This window comes from Bos indicus, chromosome 5, assembly GCF_029378745.1.
Source record: "Bos indicus isolate NIAB-ARS_2022 breed Sahiwal x Tharparkar chromosome 5, NIAB-ARS_B.indTharparkar_mat_pri_1.0, whole genome shotgun sequence".
In the NCBI taxonomy this organism is placed as follows: Eukaryota; Metazoa; Chordata; class Mammalia; order Artiodactyla; family Bovidae; genus Bos; species Bos indicus.
In genome coordinates this window covers 103,560,798-103,580,906 of record NC_091764.1, presented here as the reverse complement: position 1 = coordinate 103,580,906, position 20,109 = coordinate 103,560,798, and the positions used below count along the sequence as shown (strand labels likewise).

The 20,109-nt window shown below is 43.7% G+C and overlaps 1 protein-coding gene and 1 long non-coding RNA gene across 2 annotated transcripts in view; one reads left to right on the top strand and one right to left on the bottom strand.

The window, feature by feature from the left end:
* LOC139182970 (uncharacterized) overlaps nt 1-3,305 on the bottom strand; it is a 57,291-nt gene extending 53,986 nt beyond the window's left edge. The window contains exon 1 of the long non-coding RNA XR_011566472.1: nt 3,234-3,305. This is a non-coding gene — a long non-coding RNA (uncharacterized lncRNA). The remainder of the gene's footprint in view (nt 1-3,233) is intronic.
* LOC109558319 (antigen WC1.1-like) overlaps nt 1-20,109 on the top strand; it is a 168,969-nt gene that overhangs the window by 85,295 nt on the left and 63,565 nt on the right.

The window sequence follows — 20,109 nt, the reverse complement described above, 5'->3', positions numbered from 1 at the left end:
CCAGTCTGTTGTTCCATGTCCATTTCTAACTGTTGCTTCCTGACCTGCATACAAATTTCTCAAGAGGCAGAGCGGCAGATGAGGTGGTCTGGTATTCCCATCTCTTTCAGAATTTTCCACAGTTTATTGTGATCCACACAGTCAAAGGCTTTGGCATAGTCAATAAAGCAGAAATAGATGTTTTTCTGGAACTCTCTTGCTTTTTCTATGATCCAGCGGATGTTGGCAATTTGATCTCTGGTTCCTCTGCCTTTTCTAAAACCAGCTTGAACATCAGGAAGTTCACGGTTCATGTATTGCTGAAGCCTGGCTTGGAGAATTTTGAGCATTACTTTACTAGCGTGTGAGATGAATGCAATTGTGCGGTAGTTTGAGCATTCTTTGGCATTGCCTTTCTTTGGGATTGGAATGAAAACTGACCTTTTCCAGTCCTGTGGTAGAGAGAGGTAAATTGTGACATCCAAAACAAAATGCGTAGAAGGGGATAAAAAGGTAGAGCTTTTGCATGTCATTGGAATTAATTTGTTATCAGTGTAGTATTTACTGTTGTCCCTCTAAGATGTTTTATGTGAGCCATGTGGCAATAGAAATGTAAAAATCTACAGTAGATTCACAAAAAGTAACAAGAAGGGACTCAAAGAGCAACAGTATCCAAAATTATCAGTTCCCAGTTCTAACTGTTGTGCACAACAGTTGAGTTGTCCTGGTCTCCACATCATCTTTCAAGATCAGCTGAAGAGGACTCTCCTTTGAAAAGTGAAACACTAATTAAGCTGTCTGTTATTTTAAGCCAAAGAAGTCTTTTGGCACCTTATCTCCTTCCTTATGTCATATCAATGGTGCAGCTGTACTTTTTTAAACGCGAATTTTCTTCCTGTGATATTGCTATGTGGTTTTAATGAAAAAACTGTCAATGATAAACCATATGAATATCCTGTCTCCTCAGTTGTGTTTGATTAAGACTTATTAAGAAGCCACATGTAGGTACTTTGTGGTTTGCCTTGTGTATCCTTAGAGATAGAGATTTGCAGTGTTTGTTGTGACATATTTGTTGGTGATAGCTGCTTGTTTTTGAAAATCAAATTCTGCCTTGCTAATTGCCATAAACATTTGCCTTTAAAACAAAAATATTAGCTAAATGATGTTCTCAGAAACATTTCTTTATATTTAAGACAACTTATCTTCAATATTTAGTACAGTGTCATTCAGCCATTCAATAAATATTAGCTGAGCATCTGTGAAGTTATAGAGAGGGAAAATATAGAGCTTATACACAGGCATAGGCCTCACTCCAATCCTGGGCCCTGGCAAGGCCTCAGACAATGCCTGAAGACTGCAGGAGCCTTGGTTAGCATGCCCAGATTGGGAAGCATTCAATGACAAGAAAAAGAGATCTGTTCACAGAGTCTTTCATGTTAAAGGAGGAACATATTTTGCTGTATTTCCAGTGTTCTGAGGCTGGTCTGCGGGCAGAACTCATCTGCACCAAAGCTCCACATGGAATAGAGCCTCAGTTCATAGACTTTGAGTCTGAGCAATCACTCAGGCTTTGAACTCTGAGTGCCACCCCAGAGGCACTAACCTTAGGTTGCAGTGGTTTAAGAATCACCACCCACAAGAACTCAATAGCTCTGCAGTTGGTAATTACATGAGCTCTGAGCAGAGGTGGGTTAATCGTGAAGTTGATGAAACGTGTTCTTCAGAGCCTCTCCTTGCACCAGCCCCTTCCAAATCCTGAGGGGAGCCCTAGGGCTGTGGTTGAAGCAGAGAGGACTCTATGATCCTTGCCCCCTCACCGTGTCTTCTGCCTGCCTTTTGCCTGTGGAAAACTTTAGTCAAAGAATACGTTTAATTGGAGAAGTGAGAAACGTGGAAACAAAGGAAAACAGTCAGAGGAGACTAAGTATTAATAATGTAGTCATTAAGCACAGTCAAGGACCTTTAGTTCTTTCTCAAGGGTTACAGATGATATTCTGAGCCATGTCCTGTGAGCTGTCTTATAGACACAAAACACCAGGCGGAGCAGTGAACTACATGATGACCACACTGTATCCAGGACTTGAGCATCCACAATTCTGAGAACTGACCACAAAGACATGGGAACAAGTACACCCAAGCACTAAAGATCAACTGTACCTAAAACAACCAGTGGATGTTTTGGATGGCATCACCGACTCAATGGACATGAGTTTGAGCAAGTTCCAGGAGTTAGTGATGGACAGGGAAGCCTGGTGTGCTGCAGCCCATGGGGTCGCAAAGAGTCGGACTCGACTGAGTGACTGAACTGAACTGAAAACCACCAAGATGATGCTAATCAGACCACTGATGACCAATTTGAAGATGACTGTTAGAGATGAGTGTGCTGTTTCTGCATATAACCTCCCCCCACCTCAGCTCTGTCTATAGAAGCTCTCACCCTCTTCTTGTCATGGGGTGGGCGGAGTCGGCCCTTGTACAGATGTCCACCACCCTCCCTGCCAGTTGCTGGCATCTGGAATAAAACAAACTTTCCTTTCCACCCACCTGGCCTGTATGCTGGCTTTTTAGTGGTTAGCAGCCGGACCCCTCACACATACCTTTCGGTTACATGGTCACAAGGAGATAGGTTTTGAATGTGCCATTTTCTTCAGTTGAGGGAAAAAAAAATTCAGCAAAATTATTTCTTACCCAAAGGTGAAGAATTTAATTAACTACATGAAGAACTAAATCCAGGAATCAGATTTGTTCCAGAAATCAAGAAGAAACAGAAGAGGTTTGGAAAGTACATGCTGCTTTTTCATTAGTACAGGATTGGTGGAATGTAAAAATAAGATGAAAGATGATGAACTGACTAACTCAGAGCAAAGGAGAGCTGTTTAAGGATGAAGGTCAAGATGCTCAGAGACAAAAATGGGGAAATGGAAGCACAACTGTCAGCACAGACTGATCTAAAGGGAGGAGGAGCTGCACCAGGTGTGGATGCTCTTAAGCAGACGTTTAGGTCTAGTTGTTGGTCAATCAGTGATGGTGACTAGGAATCAACCAAGCCCCAAAGAGGAATCAAGTTGAGACCTGAGGAAGCAGCTTGGGATGAAGACACAGAAGGAAGAGGAGATCCAGAAAAGTACCTGCTTTATGTGACAGATTTTGTCTTCCTTTCAAGTCTTCAGAATAGGCTCTGTTCTGATGCTGGAACAACTGACTCCCAAATCTCAGAAGGAACACACACATGCATACACACATTCATTACCAACCTGCCAACGTGCTGTGGTCAGTGAGGCTCCACTAGCTTACACGTGTACCAAGTGGAACACGCAGCTTCTGGGGCAGGAAAGAGAGAAACCAGAGAGTCGCATGGGGTTTTCATGCCTCTACTCAGAAGTGACACAGGTGACAACACCCACGTTTCATTGGCCAGAATGAGTCACTGGGAGATAGAAAAACAGCTATTTGATGAATATTACTATTGATGCCACATCCTTGGTAGCAATGCTGTCAGTTGTTTTCTTGCCTTGGTGGAGTTTCTGAGGTACAATTTTGTGCAGAAATTAAATGTCATTAGACCGTCCACAGAATGGGATTTGAAGAAGGCCTTCTGTATCTGGTTCCTTTGTCTGATGTGTCTCTGGCTCCTTACTCCACTTCTGTCTGTGCTGAGTGGGAGTAGTCAGATTCGTGTCTCCCATGTCCCCACCACCCTCCCCACTCAGTATCACTAACTGCAGGGTGATTTTCAGCATTTGTTTATTCATTCATTTCTTTCTTTATCCACTATTTGTTAAGCTCTCTCTATGTGTCTTTACTTGACTTTAAAGAGATATTGAAGAGTAAGACACAATACTTCCTCTCAAGAAGCCCCCACTTTAGAGACAGTGAGCAAGGTTTTACAGATTAAATAAACACAGCAGTAATTTTGAGCTGGAGGAAATAAAAAGAGTTCACAGAGGTGACAACTCTGTGCTTTTAAAAACAAGAGAAGATTTACGAATTTTCTTTCTGTAATGGGCTTAAAAGTGTGTCCTCTAGAACTGAAATATACATAAATGTAATATTCTCTATATTTATCACCGATTTCATCTTGTGCACTAGCAAGGGATGTTTGTGTGGACTGAAATTTCCATGAAGTTCACACAGACTCTCCCATTTAAAATTTATCCCTCAACTTAGCTCGGGTTCATGGTAATAACTGTCTTGTCATTTCTAGTTCAAGCTCCCTGCTGAGACTGGTTTTCCTCTCTTTCAGGAGGCATCTTCTTGTCTCTCCTCCCACAGGTGGTGCCTGGGGTGGGAGGGCTTCTTTCCGACAGCAGCAAGGAATACCCTTTGTCTGCATGCTCTCCACTTAGAATATGCTTGTCTTTGATTTCTTAGCTTTGATCTGCTCTTGTCTCTGGGTATCTGGTGTTGCACTATGGAGGAGTGAATGAGGCCAATTCAGTGCCACGCTCTGTTCGATGTTTCTGGTTATAGACTGTAACGGGCTGAACAGAGATGATGGGCTGGACCTCAGCCTGCTCATGACCTTGCTCTTTCCTTCATGCTCTTGTGATGAAGTGGTCTTTGGTAAAGGAGTCTTTACTAACCTTGGTCCCATCCATGCAAGGAACACAGATGGTGAAGGGGTCTCCAATGCTTTGGTTTAACAACTCAGTTAAATTTTTCCTTTAGAGTTGTATACCTCTTTTTTAATTTAAAAATATTTTGTATTTTAGTCTGTCTGATTGGTCCTGAGGAAATTTTCCTCAAGCAAGCAGGTTTAATTATTAACTTTCCTAGCAAAGAGATTACTGAACCTCTGACCACCATTTTCTCATGGTGATTTGGGGATAATAATGCTACATGTTGTATTGCTTCACAATCCATAAGGACAAACAGTTAGCCTAAGTAAAAGAACAAGATTCTTTCTGCTCTTTACTTCTGTACTTCTAATTCAACATAGAAGATGTTTAAATTTTTTTATAACAAAATTTCTTCCTGTTACAGTTGTGTGTGGTTTGAATTGAAAATATGCCAAATGATAAATACTTAAACATCCTGACCACTTGGCCATATCTGATTAAGACCAGAACAGGAGGCTTCATGGTCTTCACCTGTCAGTGTTCTGTGGTTTGTCTTCTTTATCTTCAGATATACAAAGAAATTTGCAGCGTTTATACATGTTTAGAACTGGCTGTCTCAGCACTGCTCTTGTACTGGGGCTAGGTTGTTTCTAGTTATTGAAATTTACTGCATGCATTGCATAAAGGTGTTGAAGTGAACCATATATAGCTCATACCATTTAACAGTATTGAAATATCATTAAAACAAATGATGCAGCTTGCATTGTGCTGTTACATCCTCACAACAAGTTAAATTATTTCTCAAAAGATTTCTTTTTGATTGAAATGATTTGTGTAAAATACCAGGCTGACATTCATTCATTCAGGTATACAAGAGACATCATTACGATTTTTAGTTAGCCAAGCACTGGGGATATGGAGGTGAATTAGACACAAAATGTTTTACAAAAAGTATATTCGAGTTTATAAGGTAAAATGATTAAGTAAACAACTTAATTCACAAAAGCTCACCAATGGTAAGGTCGAGGTTCTTGAGCAGTTACATGGGGCACAGAGAGAAGGAGTGATGTGTGGAAGACTCACAACTCTGATTGGCACCAATGACCATCGCAGCATGTGGTTCCTGGGAGAGTTCTGACAGCCTCAGTCAGGGCTCCAGGTCACAGAATTGAATTCCTGTTCTAGAGTCCTGGGATTCCTGGGATGAGATGGTGGGAGATGCCCTAACACTGCTTCTCTACTACTACTACATGTGTAAGTATGTGTGTTAGCCACTCAGCTGTGACCAACTCATTGTGACTCTATGGACTGTAGCCCCTCCAGGCTCCTCTGTCCATGGGATTTCCCAGGAAAGAATACCAAAGTGGGTTGTCATTTCCTTCTCCAGAGAATCTTCCTGACCCAGGGATTGAACTCAGATCTCCTGCATTGCAGGCAGATTCTTTATCATCTGAGCCATCAGGAAAGCAAGTTAACAGTAGTACATACTACTACTACTATGCACTACTGCTATTGCCTGGAGAGTTCCATGGACAGAGGAACCTGGCATGGGTTCGCAAGGCGTTGGCCACGACTGAGCACATCAGCATCGGCACATGTACTACTGTTAACTAGTGTTGTAATATCACATGCTAATGCCAACTCACCTAATCCTCACCAAAATCAGTCGTCTTGGTGGGATCATCACCCTCCTTTTACTAATCAGAGAGTGTAAGAACCCCCTGTTCAAGGCCTGCACTTGGCATGTGGCTAAACTGTGAGTCAAGACCAGGCAGTCTGGCTCCCGAGCCTGTTTTCCTGACCCTGTACCTGCACTCTCTCATGTTCATTGTGGACACAGCTGGGTTAGTGTCCTCCCTAAAACTTTCCTCCTTCAAATCTTTGATGAGATTGGATACTGAGATTTCTTTATGTGTCAGAAAGATGTAGCTTCATCCGAGGGTGACTTGGTCCATGTTGACCCTGCACCCCCAGCTCTGGGGTAGAGGGTGCTGTGGGGACAGGCTGCCAGCCCTGAGTTTGCCACTCTTTATAGCCCATCCCTTTCTATAAAGGGTCTGGAGCTGCTAACAGCATCTTACCTGTGAGATCTCCATCCAAAGTTGAGACCATGTGTACCTGGTTCACTAAATGCATCCCTGTGTCATCCTGTGGGAGGGATGACTGGACCTCAGGAAGCACGTCCTGTGTTCTCGGTGTCTAGCTGGTGGTTTCTGGTGATGGTGTGGACTCCACAACTGGGTAAGGAATGATGACTCTGGGCCCAGAGAGAGTAGAGCATCAATTCTAAGTGACCGAGCAGATCCTGGTCTTACTTCAGCAACTGAGTATAAATTTTGGTTTTGATATTTATAGTAAGTTTTTATCATTAACGTGTTAAATGTCCAGATATAGAAGGAGATGGGGTCAGGTACAGTCATGGGGCTTGAGTGTGAGAGGACCTGATGACAAGGAAGTGATACTTAAATCAATAATGGGTAAATATTAGCATATTTAGAGGAAGAAAAGCATGTGTTCAACTGTCTTTTCTCCCGTCTCAAGTATGAAGAACAGGCATGGCGGGACAGAGAAGTTGTGTCTGCTGACTGGGATGAGGGGTCCCTCTGGTGGGGTATGTGGCAGGGCTGTGGACTAACCTGCAGCTGCCCTCAGTGTTGGCCCTACTGAGACCTTAAGGTGGGCTGTGGGTGGCTCTTGAAGCTGTCTCAGCTCCGGTGGGGATCCTGGGGTCTGTGAGTCACAGATGCTTCCTTCCACGTCTGTGCTGAAAAGATGGAGTCAGGGTGAGGGGGCCTCAGGGTGGGGTTGTGTGGACCATAGGGCTTCATCATGGGAATCTTGAGCCTGAGGCAGCATGAGGAAAAGGGGGCAGCACATTAGTGACCTTGAATTTCGATGGGGGAGCTCTATCTTGCATTACTTACGGCCCTTCTCAGTCTCTCTATTCATCCCTGGGGTACCTTCTGGGGGAGCATCTGGGACTTCTCTGAAGAGTGGAAACAGAACAAGGCAGCAATGGCCACACTGGACATCATCCCTCCTGCTTGCATCTGTCCCCTCAACCCACCTGGGATTCCATTCTTGCCGCCACCTTTCCTCTTAAATGCAGAACAGAGGAGGTGGGTTCATTGGTAGTTTCAGGCAGCATGAACCCCTTTCTCTTCTCTGCTTCACTCACCCCTTCTTTGCCCCCTGCCTGCAGCTATCATGTAGCAGACTTTCTATTTCCCCATCTCTCTGGAGCTGTTCCCTTAAATTATATTCTGTGTCTTCTTTAGTTATGGTTTTATAATACAAAAGTATTCTGAATCTTATCAAACCATACTCTCAGCATATAAAGGGGGTACATGTGAAGTTTAGAAAACTTTAGTCTTTCTAAAGTATAATTTTCTTCTTGTTTTTGTTGTTTAGTCACTTAGTCGTGCCCAACTCATTTCGACACGATGGACTGTAGCTGGCCAGGCCATTCTGTCCGTGGAATTGTCCTGGCAAGAATACTGGAGTGGGTTGCCATTTCCTTCTCCAGGGGATCTTCCCGACCCAGAGATTGAATCCATGTCTCTTGCTTTGTAGGCGGATTCTTTACTGCTGAGCCATCAGTGAAGCCCCATGTTTTCTTCTAGAGATCCCTGCTCCTATTTTGGTGGGCTAGAGTTGAATGATGACTCCTACTTTCTTTTTGTTTCCTTTAATAGCAATCTCTTCCTCTCTGTCAGCATTATTTAGTGACTAGCTGAAGGAGATACTTCACATAAAATGAAATGCATTAAAGGGAAAGGGATTTAACACGTCTGAATGTCCCTATAGGGAACCCGCCTGCCAATGCAGGAGAAGCAGATTTGATCCTTGAGTCAGAAAGATCCCTTTAGAAGGAAATGGTAACCCCCTCCAGTATTCAAGCCTGGGAAATCCATTGGACAGAGGAGGCTGGCAAGCTACAGTGCAGGGGTTTCAAAGAGTCAGACAGGACTGAGCATGCAGGCACATGCTCCAGGACCAAGTGTCCAGATCATTCTGAGAAGGGGAAAAACCCTGCAATCTCATCTGCCCAACTTGATGGGTCTCACTTCATGGCTTCACAGTCACCTGAGAATTCCTGTACTCCTGGCCCTCGTTTTCTGCTGACCTGATAAATACTCTTGTGTTTCAAGACTTCTTGTAGTTCTCTGCTTCCACCCTGAGCTCAGTGCCGGGGAAGATCAATGCTCGATTCTACAAAAGTTATTCTCCACCGGTCAACAGATCCCACACCCAGACCCTGTGAGATCTCAAGTCTGCAGATATTGACCAGGGTGATCAGGGGAGAGAAAGGCACTCATGATTTTTGATGAACTGTTTCTACCCCAGTCCCAGTGGTGGGACCCAGCTCTCAGGACTACGGAAGCAGGAAGTCAAAGGACCGTGTTGCTCATATAAGGAGATGTTGAAGATTCAGAAGCTCATTGGTGTCTGAGCTTCAGAAAGGGGCAGATGCAGCCTCTGATAGTGCCTGAAATGGTAAAAGGTGTCGCTATTGGCTCTCAGGAGGGAGGGTATAATGGGAGGTCTATATAGACCCCGGTTGGCACCCTGACGCCTCCTCACAGGCTGATCCTGCAGCTGGGACTGTGACCCTGAGGACGTGGGGTCAGGATGGCTCTGGGCCGACACCTCTCCCTGCAGGGACTCTGTGTCCTCCTCCTTGGCACCATGGTGGGTGGTCAAGGTAAGAGCTGCCCCTCTGTCCTGGTTCACAGCAGGGGAGAGGACACCTTGATGAAGGGAAAGGTGTCTGGAGTTGTGGAACCTGGCCTCAGTGTTTCTGACCAAAAGAGAACCATGCTGATGTGAATACTGGTTCCTCTCCTATGGTGGGGTGGGGGGAGGTGTCCATTGGTCATAATGGCAGATTTTACAGAGCCGTGAGGTTTTGTCTGGATCGAGCTGGGTCAGCCTAAGTGTCCTCCATGGTCTCTCTTGTTTTCAGGGAGCTTCTAGGAGTCCCAGTGGCTCTCAGTGTGTGGAAGGTCCAGTGACTGAGCTCAGCTGGGACTCTGGGCTGTTCCCACACGCTCCACATGCCTGGTGTGTGAGCACCGCCCCTGAGTCCCTGTGTTTCCTGTGTCTTCGCTCCTGTAGGCTCTGTGATTGTGTGTGTGTATGTGTGTGTATATGTGCAGGTGAGGAGTGTGTGATGGTGTGTGTGTGTGAGGGTATGAAGAGTGTGTGTGTGAGTGTGTGTATGTGTGAGGGTGTATGTGGGTGTGAAGAGTGTATGTGTTTGTGGAGTGTGTGAGGAGTGTGCAAGTGATGTATTAAGGTGTGTGAGGAGTATGTGTGGGTGAGTGTGGGTGAGTGAGGGTGAGTGAGGAGTGTGTGAGTAGTGTGTGAGGCTGTGTGTGTGTGTGTGTGTGTGTGAGGGGAGGTGGAGCCTGTCTGTGTGAGAGGAACAGAGCTGCTGAGCAGGGAGTGAGTCCGTTGGTCTGTGAAGCACACGGGGTGTCCACAGGGCTGGGTGTCATGGCCGCTGCATGTAACTGGATCAGAGATAATCATACACCTGCCTGCCTCTCTCTGGCTCCTCTCCCCCATCTCTCGGGCTCCCCCCTGCTTGTTGCCATGTCTGCCTAGCACTGGGCTCTGTGAGAGACTCTGCCTGCTGGCCTCATCTGTTCCCACCAGGTGTCCATTAGGGAGCAGAGAAGACTGCATCCAGGAGAGGGGACCTCTTGTCTGTTCAGTTCAGTTCAGTTCAGTCGCTCACTGATGTCTGACTCTGTGATCCCATGGACCGCAGCACGCCAGGCCTTCCTGTCCATCACCAACTCCCGGAGTCTACCCAAACTCATGTCCATTGAGTCGGTGATGCCATCCAACCATCTCATCCTCTGTCGTCCCCTTCTCCTCCCACCTTCTCTCTTTCCCAGCTTCAGGGTCTTTACAGATGTGTCAGCTCTTCACATTAGGTGGCTAAAATATTGGAGTTTCAGCTTCCACATCAGTCCTTCCAATGAATGACTTGTCCCTCTGTTTGTAAAGATCAGTTGATGTGCAGCCCCACATGTATAAGTTCCCAAGTCCCTGCCCCGGTCCCCGTGACTCATTTCCTGATGTGCTGGGGGCCTGGGATGGTCCTTTCCCCTCCCAGGATCTGCTGTGACTCTGTAGGGAGCACTTTCTCTCATGCCCTCTCTTGTCCCTCCCTCCCTGGGAGCTGCTTTCCACTGAGTGAGAGTGGAGTATGTTATCAATCCTTCTTCATGGTCTGCAAGGTTTCTTTGGACAAATCCGCTGATATCCTTATGGGAGTTCTCTTGGGTGACAGATTTTTTTCTTCTCTTTAGACTTTCAGAATTCTCTCTTTCTCTTTGCATTTGAACAGTTTACTCTGTGAGTCTTGGAGAAGGTTGTTTTGGATTGAAATTTTGGGGTGACTTATTAACTTCTTGAACTTAGATGTCCAGATCTTTCCCCATGTTTGGAAATTTGCAGCCTGTCTTTCTTTCTTTTTTTTTTTTTTTAAGTATATAGACTTTTATTGAGTATCTATAATGTGTTAGTCACTATATTTGGCTCTTTATTTTTTATTTTATTTTTTTAAATTTTATTTTACTTTTAAACTTTACATAATTGTATTAGTTTTGCCAAATATCAAAATGAATCCGCCACAGGTATACATGTGTTCCCCATCCTGAACCCTCCTCCCTCCTGCCTCCCCATACCATCCCTCTGGGTCGTCCCAGTGCACTAGCCCCAAGCATCCAGTATCTTGCATTGAACCTGGTTATAATTATTTATTTTTGGCTGTGCTAGGTCTCCTTGTTGCATGCGGGCTTTCTCTAGCTGTGGTAAGGAGGGGCTACTCTTCGCTGCAGTGCACAGAATTCTCACTGCAGTGGCTTCTCTTGCTGGAGACCACAGGCTCTAGGTGCACACGTTTCAGCAGCTGTGGCACACTGGCTTAGTTGCTCTGCGGCATGTGGAATCTTCCTGGACCAGGGATTGAACCCATGTCCCCTACATTGGCAGGTGGATTCTTAACCACTACACCTCCAGGGAAGTCCTCAGACCTTAATTCTTTTCTCCTTCACTTCTTCTGCTATGACTCCGGTCCATACACTGTTTCTCTTTATAGGGTCTTTATATATAGGCTTTCTATATTCCTTTCATTCTCTTTTGGCTCCTCTACTTGGATGCTTTCAACTAGTCTTTCTTCTAACACATTGATTCTTTTTTCTTTTTCTTTCCCTTGGTCAAGTCTGTTGTTGAATCTCTGTGCTGAATTCTTCAGTTTCCTCATTGTATTGTGCCTGTTAAGTCGCCTCAGTCGTGTCTGACTCTTTGTGACCCTATGGACTGTAGCCCACCAGGCTGCTCTGTCCATAGGATTCTCCAGGCAAGAATACTGAAGTGGGTTGCCATGCACTCCTCCAGGGGATCTTCCGGACCCAGTCATCAAACCCGAGTCTCTTACATTTCCTGCACTTGCAGACAGGTTCTTTACCACTAGTGCCACCTGGGAAGCCCATTCATTTATTATTCAGCTTCAAAATATCTGGTTGAAGAATTGAAGAAGTGAAAGTCACTCAGTCATGTTTGACTCTTTGTACACAGTCCATGGAATTCTCCAGGCCTTACTGGAGCAGGTAGTCTTTCCCTTCTCCAGGGGGTCTTCCCAACCCAAGGATCAAACCCAGGTCTCCAGCATTGCAGACTGATTCTTTACCAGGTGAGCCACAAGAGAAGACTGGAGTGGGTAGCCTATTCCTTCTCCAGCAGATATTCCTGATGCAGGATTTGAACCGGGGTCTCCTGCATTGCAGGTGGATTCTTTACCAACTGAGCTATCAAAGAATCACAAAATATCTGGTTAGTTCTTTTTTTTTTTTAATAGAGTCTTCTGATGCTGGGAAAGATTGAAGGTGGGAGGAGAAGGGGATGACAGAGCATGAGATGCTTGCATGGCATCACTGACTGAATGGATATGAGTCTGAGTAAACTCCATGAGTTGGTGATGGACAGGGAGGCCTGGCGTACTGTAGTCCATGGGGTCTCAAAGAATCAGACATGACTGAGCGACTGAACGGAACTGAACTGAACACTGGTAATGTCTCCATCTATGATGTTCCTACTAATGAACTCTTTTCTATATGCAGAAACCAGAGTCATTTAGTGACTTAATCACTAATGTGACATCTGATCACTTTCCTCAAATTCCATTTGTTAGATGCATGTTACTAGGTACATTGGAGTGTGGAATTACCCAAAGACATGAACACAAGATGGCAGGAATAAGCAGGACATTTTAGAGCCCATTACCCCAGCCCTCTGTTCCTGAGCTGGATGAGATGATTCCTATGGACAGGAAAGGAGAAGGAGGATTCCTCCCTGGATCCCAGGCCATGAGCTGCAACTGAGATGGAGAAGCTGGGCCCTAGTAGCCTTGGGAGCATCTACAGGGAGGGCAGCATCCAGAGTCTCTGGAGGCCTGTCCTCGATGGTGTCCCTGGAGCTGGTTCTACAGGCTCCTGAGAAATACTTGGTGCCTCCCTTCCTGCTCGGTGTTCAGTGATGGCACATTGGGGGCTTAGAGTTGGCCACGCTGGGAATGTTTATACCACAGAAGTCAGGACATACTATATCCCATGCACTGTTTTGCTTTTCAAAGGGCTAATGTTTTAAATATTATACCACTCTAAGTCTCCTAAAATCTTTCCTGTCGCGTGTCTCTTTTGCAGCTCTGGAGCTGAGGCTGAAGGATGGAGCCCACCGCTGTGAGGGGAGAGTGGAAGTGAAGCACCAAGGAGAATGGGGCACAGTGGATGATATGGACTGGACCTTGAAGGATGCATCTGTAGTGTGCAGACAGCTGGGGTGTGGAGCTGCCATTGGTTTTCCTGGAGGGGCTTATTTTGGGCCAGGACTTGGCCCCATTTGGCTTTTGTATACTTCATGTGATGGGACAGAGTCAACTGTCAGTGACTGTAGGCATTCTAATATTATAGACTATCGTAATGATAGCTATTCCCACGACTGGGATGCTGGAGTAGTCTGCTCAGGTAAGTCCTGTCTGGTTTGTGTGGGGATCTCTAGCAGGAAAAGCCTCTGTCTTATTACCAGAATGACTTGAGATTACGGATACAGCCTTTAGAACATACTTGGGTGAAGGGTCTTTGTGATGTGTCACAGGAGGCAGAGGTGAGGTCAAAAGTTTCATACAGATTAGCTTCTGGATTCGACCTCTGTGACACAGTCTTAGCATGGTAATTGTTCTGTATTCTTTGACATAATGGTCAGTAGGGTGTGGCTACATTGATGGGGGTGGGGTGTCATAGGAGGGTTGTAGGCAACAAGGTTTATTATCCTCATTGGTCCTAAAAGTCAGAGTCACCACACTCCATCAGGTTGGTACGTGGGTGATGTGCCAATAGAACAGGCTCAGCCAAGCAATGGTGACCCCACAAGGGCATGTGAAGACCCATGGACAAGTGACCATACCCGAAGTCATGGTGCAGTTACACAAGGAAAAGCTGTGAGAGAAATTCAGTGGTGCATTTAAATGTCCCTAGGTCACAGTCAGAGGAGGCCAGAAGTGGCACTTGTAGCAGGGAAAATCTCATCACAATGGTGTACCTGATGAATCGAGTGGGGAGCTCACACCACATTTGCAGGGATGTTGAGGGAGCAGGAAAATGAAGTCTTGAAGTTTACAACACAGTAGCTGAAGTGCATCATGTATAGGAGGCAGTGAAGCTAAGAGTTCATGGGGTTCTCAAGGCAAGAATACTGAAGTGGTCTGCCTTTCCTTCTCTAGTGGACCACGTCTTGTCAGAACTCTCCACTAAGACCCGTCTCTCTTGGGTGGCCCTACATGGCATGGCTCATAGTTTCATTGAGTTAGACAAGGCTGTGGTCCATGAACTATGAAGTTCCAGATATTCAAGGTGGATTTAGTAAAGACAGAAGAACCAGAGGTCATATTGCCAACATCTGTTTGATCACTGAAAATGCAAGAGAGTTCCAGAAAAACATTTACTTGTACTTTATTGACTATGCCAAAGCCTTAAACTGTGTGGATCACAACAAACTGGAACATTCTTCAAGAAATGGGAATACCAGACCATCTGACCTGCATCCTGAGAAATCTGTATGTAGGTTAAGAAGCAGCAGTTAGAACTGGACATGGAACAAAAGACTGGTTCCAAATCAGGGAAGGAGTACGTCAAGGCTGTATATTGTCACCCTGCTTATTTAACTTACATGCAGAGTACATCATGAGAAATGTTGGACTGGATGAAGCACAAGTTGGAATCAAGATTGTCAGGAGAAATATCAGTAACCTTAGATGCAGATTCCATCACACTTAGGGCCGAAAGCAAAGAACTAAAGAGCCTCTTGATGATAGTGAAAGAGAAGAGTGAAAAATTTGGCTTAAAACTCAACATTCAGAAACTAAGATCATAGCATCTGGTCCCATCACTTCCTTGCAAATAGATGGGGAAACAGTGGAAATAGTGACAGACTTTTTTTTTTTTTGGCTCCAAAATTACTGCAGGTGGTGACTGCAGCCATGAAATTAAAAGACACTTGCTCCTTGGAAGAAAAGCTATGACCAACCTAGACAGCATATTAAAAAGCAGAGACATTTCTTTGCCAAAAAAGATGGGTCTAGTCAAAGCTATGGTTTTTCCAGTAGTCCTGTATGAATGTGAGAGTTGGACTATAAAGAAAGCTGAGGGCCAAAGAATTGATGCTTTTGAACTGTGGTGCTGGAGAAGACTCTTGAGAGTCCCTTGGACTGCAAGGAGATCCAACCAGTCCCTCCTAAAGGAAATCAGTCCTGGGTGTTCATTGGAAGGACTGATGCTGAAGCTGAAACTCCAGGACTTTGGGCACCTCATGTGAAGAACCAACTCATTGGAAAAGACCCTGATGCTGGGAAAGATTGAAGGTGGGAGGAGAAAGGGATGACAGAGGATGAGGTGGTTGAATGGCATCACCGACTGAATGGACCTGAATTAGAGTAAACCCCGGGAGTTGGTGATGGGCAGGGAGACCTGGCATGGTGCAGTCCATGGTGTTGCAAAGAGTCAGACATGACTGAGGAACTGAACTGAACTGAATTGAAGCTAAGAGGACCTGATGTGACTCCTAAGAAGTACTCAGTTCTACCTAAGTGTGTTTGACCTATGCCAAGGTGGATGCAGGAAAGACAGCAGTGAAACTAGGGTGTGAATGGGTGCTCACAGTGTTTGGCAGAGATGCTTCTAGTTGTTATCACAATTGCAGATTGGATGTCCAGGTTATTAATCACATCAGAACAACTGGACTGGAGGAAGATATTGTCAGTTATCACAGTGAATTCCCTAAGGTAGAAGGCTGGTCTTAGGATAGTACCACCCCATCTAATGGGATGGTGGGACAGGGGAGCCCTGAAGACATCTGCAGTAGGTCCTTATCAGCCACAGCCAATCAGCTCTTGTGTGTTTATGTACAGGAAGATCATTGGAAAAGTGATCATTTCTAATCTCACCTTCAGCAGATCTTTGATGATTCTAGTTGATGCCCTTAAGGAAACAATTCTTTTCCTTTTTAAAAAGTACTTTATTGAGGTATGCCTGACATACAAAACTGCTTGATAAGTATGCATTTGTGAGACCACTACAGCACTTATGTCATAAATCTATCCATCTCTTCAAAATGTTTTCTTCCATTCTCTTTATCATTCTTATAAAAATAATTATTTTCAAGGTGAATTTGAATTTTAGTTAGAAACTTTTGTTTTAAACAAATCTGTTTTCTGGCATCTCAGGTAACCTTCCTCATTGTCACAATGTCATAATCATGGTTCCAACTGAAGATAAATTTGTGGAAATACTACAGGTGTCTCTACCATATTTTGATAAATCAGCATCTGAGTGAAAATGGAGTGTGTGATGTTGAAACTTTATGTGAAATTAGAACTCTCAATGTTATCCTAAGAATACTGATGTCTTGTTATTAATTCCAGTTAAGATATACTTAGAAGTATAGAATTGGAAGTGCTCTGATATTTAACAAAAGTCTGTCTAGTCAAGGCTATGGTTTTCCAGTGGTCATGTATGGATGCGAGAGTTGGACTGTGAAGAAAGCAGAGGACTGAATAATTGATGTTTTTTAACTGTGGTGTTGGAGAAGACTCTTGAGAGTCCCTTGGACTGCAAGGAGATCCAACCAGTCCATTCTAAAGGAGATCAGTCCTGGGTGTTTATTGGAAAGACTGATGCTAAAGCTGAAACTCCAATACTTTGGCCACCTCATGTGAAGAGTTGACTCGTTGGAAAAAACTCTGATGCTGGGAGGGATTGGGGGCAGGGGGAGAAGGGGACAACAGAGGATGAAATGGCTGGATGGCATCACTGACTCGATGGATATGAGTCTGAGGGAACTCTGAGAGTTGGTGATGGACAGGAAGGCCTGGCATGCTGTGATTCATGGGGTTGCAAAGAGTCGGACATGACTGAGTGACTGAACTGAACTGAACTGACCTAATATTTAAATCCTGATTGTGGTTTGTACACCCTGACTACCATTGCTCTAACTTATACTCTCACACTTTTATGAACAGTTCCAGGTTCCTTCTATTTCTCTTTTTGTCACTAGTTTCCTCTTCCTGGTCTGTTTTTTTCTGTATTTTCAGACATATTTTAATGATGTGAAGATAAGTCAAAGTGGTGGTGATGTAGCAGAAATAAGATTAGAATAGCATGTAGTTTCATTATTTTCACCAAAACTCCTGGAGTTTCTTCTGCTCAACCTTAGGAGTCAGGTATGGAAGAGAAATTTCAGCCTCAGTAGTGGATTGCCGGAAGTGAAGTACTGTGTTTAGGATAAATCTAGTGTGGAAACAATGACCAGAGGAGAATGTAGAGAAGCTTGTTTGAAATAATGAGATTTCATGGAGTTCAGGTGGAAGATCTGGGAGGGAACACACAAATTGTGAAGGACTGTGGTGCAAGTGCTCCAAGTTCCTTCAGTCCTGTCCTACTCTTTGTGACCCCATGGACCATAGGATTCTCCAGGCACGAATACTGGAGTGAGTTGCCATTTCTTTCTCCAGGGGATCTTCCTCACCCAGGGATCAAACCTGGGTCTCCCGCATTGCAGGCAGAGTCTTGATTATCTTCTGAGCCACCAGGGACTACAGTACTGAAGTGCAAAATGGTGAGGGGATGAAGATGCAAGGATTGCAGGAGGGGAGGGTTGGAAAGATGCAGGTCAACTCCTACATTCACCACAGCCTCTGTGTTACACTTCCTTTCTGCCCTCATTCCTTCCCTCCCTCTCTTCCTTTATCCTGTTGTGGGAGTCATTTCCGAGCTCCGTGGAAGTGCTAGCATTTGTAGCTGGCAGTTTTCTTAGTGGAAAATTTTTATAATATGGATTCTGTTTATTTAACAAATAAGTTTACTCATATTTTTCTCTTTTTTTCTGTATCAGATTTTGGTGAGTTGTTTCACAAGCAATGTGTTTTTAAGGACTTGGCCCATTTTACAAAAAATCTTCAAATTAGTAACACTGGTTCATATCTCATATCTTTACATGTTGGGAAGGTCTACAATGATATTCCTCCTTTTGTTACTGGTGCTGTTAATGTGTTCCTCTTTTTTCTTAATTGGTTTGCTAGAAGATTATCGATGTTAATGTTCTTTTTAAAAGAATCACTAATGGACTGTATTGATTTTCTTGATTGTGTATTTGCTTTCTTCTTAATTGATTTCTATGCTCAGTTTTCATTCCTCCTTTTCCGTCATGATTGTGGTTGCTTTTGTAGATTCTTAAGGTGGAGTCTTGGATCATTTTCTTCTGTTTCTATTTTTATTCTAATGTAATCATCAAGGAAGCATCAAGGTTCTAAATTTTCTTCTAAGCATCACTTTATTTTTAACCCACCAGTTTCAATACTATATAATTTCTTTTGTATTTTATTATCATAAAATGTTTCTTTTCTCTGAATGAATTCTTTGTCTTATAGTCTGACTTTGTATGATATTAATTTAGATATTATATAGAGTTTTCTCTGAATTGTGTTTGCATGGTATGTAATTTTTACCTCTTTAATATGTTTCTATGTTTATATTTAAACACATATAAGTTTGTAGACAGTATATTGTTTTGTCTTATTTTATCTGGTCTGATTATCTTGTTTTTTATTTGGAGTACTTAAATTATTTACAGTTAATATTATTATTGATATAATTGGGTTTAAGTGTACTTGCCTGCTATTTGTTGGAGAAGGCAATGGCAACCCACTCCAGTACTCTTGCCTGGAAAGTCCCATGGACGGAGGAGCCTGGTAGGCTGCAGTCCATGGGGTCCCTAAGAGTCGGACACGACTGAGCAAATTCACTTTCACTTTTCACTTTTGTACATTGGGGAAGGAAATGGCAACCCACTCCAGTGTTCTTGCCTTGAGAATTCCAGGGACCAGGGAGCCTGGTGGGCTGCCATCTATGGAGTCGCACAGAGTCGGACACAACTGAAGTTAGCGGCAGTAGCAGCAGCAGCTGCTATATGTTATATCTTTGTTCTTATTTTAATCGAGTATATTTTATCATTTTAATTTAAATACTGTATTGATTTATTAATTGTATTAGAATTTTAAGTGATTATAATGTTTAATTAAAAAATTTTTAAGTAATTTTTATTTTTTGCTGGCTGGGTCTTCAGTGCTGCATGGGCTTTTCTCTAGTTGTGGAGATCAGAGGCTGCTCTCTAGTTGCAGGCATGAGTTTCTCATTGCAGTGGCCTCTCTTGCTGTAGTGCACAGGCTCTATGGTGCACAAGCTTCAGTAGTCGTGGCCCCTGGGCTCTAGAGTACAGGCTCACTAGTTGTGGTGCACAGGCTTAGTGGCTCCGTGGTCTGTGGGATTTAGGAGGAGTCTTCACCACTGAACCACCGGGAAAGCCCAATGTTGAATTATTAATCTTCAATTACATTTTACCTTGAAATGATATTATGTCACAACATGCAATGTCAGTCACTATACTTTTCTTCCACTTTCCTGTTCCTGTCATTGGTGCTGTCATTGTCATACATTCTATTTATAAATTTGTTATGAATCTTATAGTTTGTTGCTAATATTTTTGCCTTAAATCTTCTAATAGAGGATCAACATTTAGCACAGTCTCTATAGCTTTGAGAGGATCCATGTTTTCATCTGCTGTCATCTCCCTTTAGCTTGAAGAACTTTCTGAGGCAGTTTTGTGTAGTGTGTGTCTGGTGGCCTCCAATTCTATCATCTCTCATTTACCTGAAATCATTTTAATTTTCATTCAGTCTTGAAAAGTATTTTCTTGGGTGATTCCATTCTAGGTTAACAAATGCCCAACCCCAATACTTTACATATGTTTTTACATTGTCACCTGACTTTCATTGCCTCCAACAAAAAGTCAGTAAGTAATATTTATCCTTTTGTTCCCTGTATATAATGTGTCAGACTTCCCTGGCTGCTCTTAACATATTTTTGTTTGTTTGTTTACCAATGAGTATCAGTAATTACATTGTCAAGTTTTCTGAGAATGGTTTCATTATCTTGTTTGGGGTTTGTTT